The sequence below is a fragment of the Pelodiscus sinensis genome, chromosome 31 (genome assembly GCF_049634645.1).
Source record: "Pelodiscus sinensis isolate JC-2024 chromosome 31, ASM4963464v1, whole genome shotgun sequence".
Taxonomy (NCBI): Eukaryota; Metazoa; Chordata; order Testudines; family Trionychidae; genus Pelodiscus; species Pelodiscus sinensis.
This window is the reverse complement of record NC_134741.1, coordinates 476,529-483,806: the sequence shown is the minus strand read 5'-3', so window position 1 is coordinate 483,806 and position 7,278 is coordinate 476,529. Positions and strand designations below refer to the sequence as shown.

Sequence of the window (7,278 nt, the reverse complement as noted above, 5' to 3'; positions counted from 1 at the left end):
AAGATGGTTTATTAGATGATGAGCTTTCGTGGGCCAGACCCACTTCCTCAGATCAAAAAGTGGAAGAAAATAGTCACAACCATATATACCAAAGGACACAATTAAAAAAAAAAGAACAAACATGAAAAGGACAAATCACATTGCAGAACAGAAGGGGGATGCGGGGGGGGGGGGGGGGAGGTAAATGTCTGTGAGCTAATGATATTAGAGGTGATAATTGGGGAAGCTATCTTTGTAATGGGTACATAAGAACATAAGAATGGCCGTACTGCGTTAGACCAAAGGTCCATCTAGCTCAGTAGCCTGTCTACTGACAGTGGCCAGCACCAGGTGCCCCAGAGAGGGTGGACCGAAGACAATGATCAAGCGATTTGTCTCCTGCCATCCCTCTCCAGCCTCTAACAAACAGAGGCCAAGGACACCATTTTATCCCCTGGCTAATTGCCTTTTATGGACATAACCTCCATGAAATTATCTAGCTTCTCTTTAAACTCTATTATAGTCCTAGCCTTCACAGCTTCCTCTGGCAAGGAGTTCCACAGGTTGACTACACGCTGTGTGAAGAAGATAACTAGAGTAAGATAACTAGAGTCTTTGTTAAGACCCCCATGCAAAGTGTTGAATTTTAGCATGAATGACAGTTCAGAGGATTCCCTTTCAAGTGCAGTTTTAAAAGGCTTTTGAAGCAGGATGCAGGTAATTAAGTCGTTGAGACAGTGTCCTTTCTGGTTGAAATGGCAAGAAACTGTTTTTTCTTTGTGATCCTGTCTAATATCTGTTTTGTGGGCATTGATCCTTTGGCGAAGTGTCTGAGACGTTTGTCCAACGTACATAGCAGACGGACACTTTTGGCACATGATAGCATAATTATATTTCTGGATGCGCAGGAATATGTGGTCTTGATCTTATAACTCACTTGGTTAGGTCCAATAATGGTATCAGCGGAGTGAATATGTGGACAAAGCTGGCAACAGGGTTTGTTGCAAGGGAAGGTACCAGGGTTGGTATTAGTGTGGTATGTCCTGTGGTTGTTGGTAAGAATCATCTTGAGGTTAGGTGGTTTTCTATAGGAGACTATGGGTCTGTCTCCCAGAGCCTCTTGGGCTACGTCTACACTGGCATCCTTTTCCGGAAATGCTTAAAACGGAACAGTTTTCTGTTATAAGTATTTCCGGAAAAAGCGCGTCTACATTGGCAGGATGCTTTTCCGGAAAAGCATCCGTGCCAATGTAGACGTGCTTTTCCGCAAAAAAGCCCCGATCGTCATTTTCGCGATCGGGGCTTTTTTGCGGAAAAGAAATCTGTGCTGTCTACACTGGCCCTTTTCCGGAACAGTTTTCCGGAAAAGGACTTTTGCCCGAACGGGAGCAGCATAGTTTTTCCGGAAAAGCACTGATGATTTTACAATAGATTGTCAGTGCTTTTCCGGAAATTCAAGGGGCCAGTGTAGACAGCTGGCAAGTTATTCCGGAAAAGCGGCTGATTTTCCGGAATAACTGGCCAGTGTAGACACAGCCTTGGAGTTTAGTGTCCTGTTCCAGTATAGGCTGTAGTTTATTGATAATGTGTTGGACAGGTATAAGTTGGGGGTTGTAGGTGATGACAAGTGGTGTTCTATTGTTGGTTTTCTTGGGTCTGTCTTGAAGTAGATGGTTTCTAGGTATTCGTCCGGCTCTTTCAATTTGCTTTTTTATTTCTCCGGGTGGGTAGTTGAGGTTTATAAATGCTTGGTAGAGATCCTGAAGTTTCTGGTCTCTGTCAGTGGGATTAGACCAGATGCGGTTGTATCGAAGGGCTTGGCTATACATGATAGATCGTATTGTATGTTCTGGATGGGAGCTGGAAGCATGTAGGTAACTGTATGAGTCAGTGGGTTTTCTGTAGAGAGTGGTGTCTAGTATTCCATTGTTGATTTGTACTATGGTTGTAAATGGATCTCTCGTGTAGAAAGGTCCAGGCTGAAGTTGATGGTGGGGTGTAGGTATCATATCTTACTTGTACTTAAGTATGCACAGGTAAAAATTGGTTGTCCTATGGAACCCTATGCTTAACCGTCCGAGTTCTTGCAGGTGGTATTAACACACACACACTCTATATAAACACTTATAATATAATTCTATATTATATGCACACCTATACTATACATTTTTCAATGCTGGAATTTAACGATACTCATTGCCTTCATTTATAAAGAAGAAGAGGGACCAAATTAAATACAAGTCAGATTACAGAAATGTATTTATTTTGTCCACATTCACGGTGTGCATTTTTCCATTGTAATGATTAATTTCCAAAATGTTTGTTCAACTATAGGAGCATTTTTTTCCAAATGTACCAATCCTTGCTCTTCTATGAAAAAATATGTGTCCATCATACGGAAGAATCTCTCACAGGCAGCTGATGGAGACAGAGGTCTATTGGCCCTGGTGCACAGCTCCCTAATTCTACAAAAAGAGTGCAGCAGATCCATGGTCTCTCCTAATGAGGCCAAAGACCCATCAAGCTTCTTTGCAGTTTCATTTGTCTAAAATGACATACAGGCAGTCCCCGAGTTATGTGGATCCAACTTACATTGGATCCGCAGTTACAAACGGGGCTTTTCTCGCCCCGGAGAACAGGAGCGGCGGGATGCCCAGATGCGCCGCGGTCCGCCGCTCCCGTCCTCCGGGGCGAGAAAAGCTGCTCCCCGTCTCCCTGGTCTGCAGGGAGACGGGGAGCAAAGCCTTGGAGCACGCCCCCAGCAGGACAGCCCGGGCGCGCTTGAGCTGTCCCCCTGCGGGCGTGCTCCAAGGCTTTGCTCCCCGTCTCCCGACCAGCAGACCAGGGAGATGGGGAGCAAAGCCTCGGAGCACGCCAGCAGTGGGACAGCCGCGGCGTGCCTGGACTGTCCCGCTGCCCGCATGCTCTGCGGCTTTGCTCCGCGTCTCCCAGGTCAGCACACCAGGGAGATGGAGCAAAGCCGTGGAGGACTTGGGCGGTCCCGCCACCCCCGTCTCCCTGGTCTGCTGGGGGGGGGTGCAGCTAGTGCCCCCCCCCCCCCCCCCCCCCGCAGACCAGGCTTTTCTTGCCTACCCCTGTGGTAGAGCAGCTGGGGGCTGCCAGGTTGGTCCCGCAGCGCCGCTCCGGACCAACCCGGCAGCACCCCAGCTGCTCTGCCCCAGGCGTCCTGATTCTGCCGCTGCTGGTCAGTTTCAGCAGCGGCTGAATCAGGACACCTGGGGCAGAGCAGCTGGGGTGCTGCTGGGTTGCTCCAATAGTGCCGAGAAGCCGCGCTACTGGAGCAACCCAGCAGCACCCCAGCTGCTCTGCCCCAGGCGTCCCCAAGTCAGCCGCTGCTGAAACTGACCAGCGGCTGACTACTGGAAGCTGGAGGCAGAGTTGCTCTGCCCCAGGCTTCCTGGAATCAGCCGCTGATCAGTTTCAGCAGCAGCTGACGTGGGGACGCCTGGGTTTCTTAAGTTGAATCTGTATGTAAGTCAGAACTGGCATCCAGATTCAGCCGCTGTTGAAACTGATCAGTTTCAGCAGCGGCTGACGCCAGTTCTGACTTACATACAGATTCAACTTAAGAACAAACCTACAGTCCCTATCTTGTACGTAACCCGGGGACTGCCTGTAGTCTCTTACCTTTTCTAATCCCAGTTTCATGCTTGTTCCAAGTGGTCCTAACATTTGGCATCAAGATGTCAGCTCTTATTAGCTCCAGGTCCTCAATTATTTCACCAAAACATTTCTGAATGGCACACTGGAGTCCATCTACCAGTGTCCTCAAGAGGGCATCTTGTTCCTTTGCAGTTTGAAACCATTGACTATGTCTAGGCTGGCATGATTTTCTGCAAATGCTTTTAACGGAAAAGTTTTTCTGTTAAAAGCATTTGCGGAAAAGAGCGTCTAGATTGGCACGGACGCTTTTGCGCAAAAGCACTTTTTGCTAAAAAGCGTCCGTGTCAATCCAGACGCAGTTTTGCGCAAGAAAGCCCCGATTGCCATTTTAGCCATCGGGGCTTTTTTGCACAAAGCAGTCCTGAGCTGTCTACACTGGCCCTCTTGCGCAAATACATTTGCGCAAGAGGGCTTTTGCCCGAATGGGAGCAGCATAGTATTTGCGCAAGAACACTGACAATCATACATTAGATCGTCAGTGTTCTTGCGCAAATTCAAGTGGCCAGTGTAGACAGCTGGCAAGTTTTTCAACAAAAGCGGCTGCTTTTGCAGAAAAACTTGCCAGTCTAGACACAGCCATCAAGTATAATTTAAACTTAAAAAACAACAAATGGTCTGGTAGCACTTTATAGACAACAAAACATATAGATGGTATCATGAGCTTTCATGGGCACACCCCACTTCTTCAGATGACCGGAGGTTTGAGTGTAGGATGTACAGACCTATTTATTTTGTCTCTGCACATCCTATACTCAAAACTCCGGTCATCTGAAGAAGTGGACTGTGCCCACAATAGCTCGTGATACCACATATATGTTTTGTTAATATATAATGTGCTACCAGACTATTGGTTTTTTTTAAAGTTTATCCTGTACAGACTAACTCAGCTATCCCCTGAAGCTGGTATAATTTACGCAGCATCCATTCTATTACTGTGCTTATCTGTGCTTGGAGAACATTTAGTGCCTTTAGCACTGGGCCCACAACCATGGCATATTCTGTCAATAAAACCAGCCCTGCTGGATTCAGTCTGTCTAACAGTCAATACATAATGTTGATAAAAATACAGAATGATCAGGGATTGTTTTTTTAACAAAAAGAAAAGTATAAAGCAAAGAACTGCTTCTTACATGCTAATTTGGAGTTCTGGGAACACATTTCTCATGGTCCCTTCTCCTTGTTCATTCAGTATGCACCAAATTCTCTCCACAGCCATGAACACAGAGTTCCATCTTTTCTTGCTTGGCCAAATGAATTGTGGCTTGCATTCTGCTTCCACCATTTTTGCTTCAATTGCTGAGTGTTCCGTTTTATTTCATAGTGCTTAGCATCTGGCAAAAGTGGACTTGGCCATCTTTTGTTAGGGGTCATTTAATTCTTCCTGTACCACATCTATAAATGAAACTAGGTTCTGCAAGTGGCAGACTCAATGTTGGTGTTTTGCTACAATGTATTCACGGCTGTTATCTCTGTCTGGGATGTCTTCAGTTTTGTGAAATTCAGCTTATCAACATGAAACCCTGTTGTTGAAAACATAGTTGAGAGACACTTCTTCCCTCCCTCCCCCCCACCAAAAAAAACCCCAAGCCACATTAATGTGTCTCCCAAATGATATACCACGCTGGGAACAATAAATTGAGGGAAGCCTGGGAGAAGCTGTGACACCTCCCCTTCCCTGAGCCAGACATCCTGGCTGTGTCTACATTGGCATGATCTTGCGCCAAAGCAGCCGCTTTTGCGCAAAAACATGCTGCCTGTCTACACTGGTGGGGAGTTCTTGTGCAAGAACACTGACGTTCTAATGTGTGAAATCAGTGCTTCTTGCGCAGGAACTATGATGCTCCCGCTCAGGAATAAGCCCTCTTGTGCAACTGTTCTTGCACAAGAGGCCAGTGTAGACAGGCAACATGAATTTCTTGCTTGCAGGCAACCCTCTTATCCATGGCTAAAATGGCCTTCGGAGCTTTCTTGCGCAAGAGAGTGTCTACAGTGGCACGGATGCTCTTGTGCAAAAGCACATCTCTTGTGCAAAGGCCCATGCTAGTGTATACGCTCTCTTGCACAAATACTTTAACGCAAGAACTCTTGCGTTAAAGAGTATTTGCGCAAGATCATGCCAATGTAGACACAGCCCCTCTGGCCCATCCCTCTCTCCTGCCCCCTGCACCCGAGGCCCCTCATCCAGCCCCTATCTGCTCTCCACACCTGAGGACTCCCCTGCCCTTGACCCCATGACTGCACCATGCCAAGCAGCAGGGCTGCCAGTGGGGCAGCTGTTCCAGCCAGGCTCTGGAGGAACTGGGTGTGAGGGGGGGCAGAAGGGAAGGGGCTCGGGTTAGGGTTAGGGAGCCTGGTCAGTGGCCAGCCCTGCTCACTGTGCTGCCCAAGAGCAGTTCTTGTCCTGCCCTGGCCCAGCTGATGCCCGCCCCTCCAGTTGCTCCAATGCTAATAGCCGGATATGCCGACTCAGGGGCTTCCCCACGGGCTGCGCAGGGGCTAGCAGGGAGCCTGTGGAGCTGCAAACCGGATGTTCGACAACCTGGGCCAGTGGTGCTGCCTGGCATCTCCAGGAGCCTGGGCCAGGGGCTTCCAGTCCCAAACTGGACACATGCCTCCCTCATCCCTCCCCCCCTTGCCCTGCCCCCATCCCCTCAGAGCTCCCCTCTTTCACCCCTTCTAACTTCTGCCCCTCAGCTAGGGAGACCCTGGCTCAGTCCCCCACCATACAGGCACAGGAGTGGACAAGGATCTCACACCCCAGGTATTCAAGAGCCCATCCAGCAATGTGATATGGCTCCCCATGACGGTCAGTGTGCAGTATGCATTGCACAACTGCTCACCATAGACATGTAGGCCTGGGTGACCCTGCCCATCCTGGTGCCAGCTTGTGCCCAGGCCCCAGACCTCCTGGGCACTGGCATTTGTCAGGCCAGCAGCCAGCTGGCTCCCCGGGATGTGTATGTGATTAAAACAGGCATTGGACTGGCAGAGACCGGGGCAGAGGCTGGACTCTGGGAAATGCTGGGGGTTGCTGCAGGTGCTGACCCCCTGGGACTCGCTGTGCCTGTGGCACTGGGTGATGGTTCAGTGTTGCTCAGGGGCTGGTCGAGGGTTTGTTGTGACACTGGGAGCAGCCCAAGGCCAGGAAAGGAGCAGAGCCAAGTGTGAGACCCTGGTGTGTTCGGGGCGGTGGGGGGGGGAGAAGAGAAGGGTATCTCCTGCCTGGCACAGGAAGCTTGAGACACCAGACAAGCCACCGTGGAACACTGTGGGAAAAAGAATCTGTTGGCTGCTCCCCTCCTCCTTGTGCCCTTGAAGAGGAGCCGAGCCCCAAACCCTCTTATCAGTGTGAGCTCTGGGGAAGGAAAGGACAAGCCAGGGCAGAAAGAACTTTCTCTCTCCCAGGCTTAGATGCTGGGGGTGGGGCAGAGAGGGAGGGGGATGGTGGTGGGGGGCGGGTTAGGCACAAACTGAAGAATCTGCAGCAAGGGCAGATGACCGTTTTGCGGGGCCCTGGGAAGCATAATTCTGCGGGGCCCCCCCTTTGCCACGGCGCATGCGCGGGGCTTTCTGAAGCACGGGGCCCGGGGCGGCCGCCCCGTTCGCCCTGCCCTA

General features: G+C 49.9%; 1 protein-coding gene across 4 annotated transcripts in view; it reads left to right on the top strand.

Annotated features, from left to right (window-relative positions):
* LOC102443998 (uncharacterized) overlaps window positions 1-7,278 on the top strand; it is a 30,193-nt gene that overhangs the window by 672 nt on the left and 22,243 nt on the right. The gene's annotated exons all lie outside the window — the stretch shown is intronic.